Source organism: Micromys minutus (assembly GCF_963924665.1).
Source record: "Micromys minutus genome assembly, chromosome: 27".
NCBI classification, from domain to species: Eukaryota; Metazoa; Chordata; class Mammalia; order Rodentia; family Muridae; genus Micromys; species Micromys minutus.
In genome coordinates this window covers 35,814,574-35,818,222 of record NC_137962.1, presented here as the reverse complement: position 1 = coordinate 35,818,222, position 3,649 = coordinate 35,814,574, and positions in this window count along the sequence as shown.

The following is a 3,649-nucleotide window of genomic DNA, read 5'->3' as shown; positions in this document are numbered from 1 at the left end:
GGGTCCCAGGGGCTCACTGACCAACCAGCCTAGCTAATTAGTGGGCTCCAGGCGAAGTGAAAGACCCCATCTTAAAAAATAAGGTGGGGCCCGGAGAGATGGCTCAGCGGAGTAACACTGACTGCTCTTGCCGTGGACCTAGGTTGAATTTCTGCTACGCACGTGGGGGCACATTACCACCTGCAATTCTAGTCCAGGAGATCTGACATTTTTTTCAGGCCCCTGAAAGCACTGCACACACGTAACACAGAGTCATGGCGGAACATCCATACACCTAAAATGAAAATAAAGGGGAGAAAAAAGAAAGTAGAGAGTAATTTAGGGAGATAGAAGAACATGTAGTATCTACCTCTGTCCTCCACACATATATGCACACCACACACACATATATATTCACATACATACCACACTCACATACACACTCACACACATATATATTCACATACATACCACACTCACATACACACTCACACACATATATAGTCACATACATACACATTAACATACAACACTCACATACACACACAAATATACACACAGTTATACACACATAAACACACACACACTCACACACACAAATATATACACATACAGTTAGACACACATAAACACACACATAAATATACACGCATAGTTATACACACATAAACACACACTCACACACACAAATATACACACATACAGTTATACATACATAAACACACATACTCACACATGCACTTACACATACACATACACACATTTACACACACTCATACAATACCGAACATACTCCCGAACACTTACACACAATTGCACATAGTCACATATACACAGTCTCACACAAGTCACACATACATAATCACACACACACACACACACACACACACATACACACTCAATCCAGGTAGTCTAATATCCTGAGTTTAGTCTCTGGAACCCACATGGTGGAGAACAGTGACTTCCTGATGTCATTCATTCACACCATGGCACACACACAAACACACACATACTCAGAGAAATAAATAAATAAATGTCATATAAAATTATTTTAATAAAAGATAGAAAAAGGGTTGTAGCCCACCTAACTATCCTATCAGCCCCAGATAGACAAAGACACCATAGGGCTGGTTTGGCTCTTTAAATAGACAGTTACAGCAGCCCAAAGTTTCTTTTGACTGACAGACATTGCGGGAGTCCTGGAGTGGAGGTCTAGGTTAATACACGGAGCGTTGACACCACACATCTACAGGTGAACCTGAGGTTCAGCCACTGAGGCTCACAGCCTTTGCGATGTCACTGCACACCATTCTGTTGCTATTGAGACAGGGCCTCTGCGTAGCCCTGGCTGGCCTGGAATTTGCTGTGTAGATCAGGTTGGCCTTGAACTCAGAGATCCACCTGCCTCTGCCTCCCAAGTGCTGGAATTAAAATAGGAACCACGTTGGGGCTAGAGGGATGGGTTAGTGGTTAAGAGCTACAAGTTACTCTTGCAGAGGTCCCAGATTTGATTCCCAGCACCCATGTGTGGCTCACAACTGCCTGTGACTTCAGTTCTGGGGGATATGATGCTTCCTTTGGTCTTTGAGGGCACCAGAAACACATGTAGTACACACACACACACACACACACACACACACACACACACACACTTACATATACATACATGCAGGCAAAACATTCATACACATAAAATAAATAAACCTAGCTTAAAAAAAAAAACAAACAGCACGAGCCACTGTGCTCAGTGTAGATTTTTTTTTTTTTTTTTTTTATTGATACAGGGACTCATGTAGCCTAGATTGGCCTCAAAGGTGTTGTATAGCCAAGGAAGAGTTCAAACTCCTGATCCTCCTGCCTCTACTTCCTAAGTGCTGGGATTACAGTATTATAGATAGAGATCATCATTCTCAGTTTGTGCGGTGCTGGGAACTGAACCCAGGGCGATGTGCATGCTAGGCAGGTACTTTACCAACTGAGCTACAGACTGTCTTATTTTACTTTTGAAGACAAGGTCTCACTAGGTAGCTCTGGCTGGGTTTGGAACTTGCTACATAATCCAAGCTAGCCTCAAACTTGTGCTACTCCTCCTGTGTTAGACACCTGAGTGCTGGAACCACCAGCTCCTTCATAACCATTGTCAAGTATGCAACTCAGTGCTTGAATTGTTGTGATACATCACTTTCTGAAAAGAAAGATTTATTTATTTTATTCATATGAGTACATTGCAGTGTCCTCAGACACACCAGAAAAGGGCATCAGATCCCATTACAAGTGGTTGTGGACTACCATGTGGTTGCTGGGATTTGAACTCAGGACCTCTGGAAGAGCAGTCAGTGCTTCTAACCACTGAACCATCTCTCTGGCCCTGTACTACATCACTTTACCTATTATAGTAGAGGATGGCTTTGACCTTTTGGCCTTCCTGCTCCCATTTCTCAAATTCTGGGATTACGGCATTCACCAAAACAGTGGGCATATTTGTAATGAATTAGATCAAATCAACCCCAGGACTCGGTTTTGCTCTGAAGTGAAGGGTGATATGTGGAAGTTATGACCAGTTCTTCCTCCCATCCACATGCTTCCAGAAACAAGACTCAGACTCAAAATATATTTATAAAAACCTTGGCCATATAGCTAGGTTCTTCTCTCACTAGATATAACTTGGAATGTTCCCTTTATTTCAGCCTACATTCTGCCATGTTGCTGGATACCTGTGCTCAAGTACCAGGTGTCAGGTGAATCTCCTGCTTGTCTCTATCCCAGAATTTTCTCTGTCTCCCAGATGTCCCACCTCCTGTTTCCTGACCAAGCCATAGGGCACAGGCTTTTTAATTGACAGGTGATGTATCCATACAATACACAAGATTTTCTCTCTATAGTGATAGAACTAGGGGACAGCCCTCTGGGGTCAAGATGATAGCCCCCCCCCACACACCTTGTCCCCACCTTGGCTCAGCAACACAACACAGTGTGTGCAAATATGCAGCTGTCACCCAAAACCCAGAGGGAGTTTTCTACGCTAGAGTAGGTGGTTAGTAGGCAGTTGGGTCTGTGACTCCAGCCAGGTGTGACACAAGGATGGCACCCTGATGAAGAAGCAGAAGTTATGACCCCAGCTGGGGACAGGACATAAGCATGTTGATTCTGGCTTACAGGTACAGTGAGTTGGCTGAGCCAGTGTAATGCAACCGGTAGGGTGTTAATGTAACTTTCATTCTCCTATAGTGATTGTCTCTGAACCCAGGCCTAGCCTTGGAAGTGTCTCACCTCTGTAGAACCTTATCTAGACCTAGACATTTTCAGCATCTAAGACTTAGTGCCAAATAAACTCACCCTTTCTTGTTCTTTCTGAACTCTGCCTGGCAGGTTCAACTCAGCTGTTCTGGCTCAAACTCCTCTCCATGCTGACTGATTCGATCTGGCTTCTCTCTCAGCCTCTGACTGAATTGCTTTGCTTGGCCTGATATTTACTCTCACAATCTATTCTTATCTTCTGGCTCCTTCTCATTCTCTGGCTTGTTCTGTCTTCACTAGTTTGTTTTCTCTTCAACCTGTCTCATTGAAACTCTCGATAAACTGCCTCCCTCCTTTCCTATGCACTGCCCCTTATATAGCTTCCCTTTCCTGTCTCTTCTCATGAGAGTCGGGTGTGTCCTATTCTGTCAAA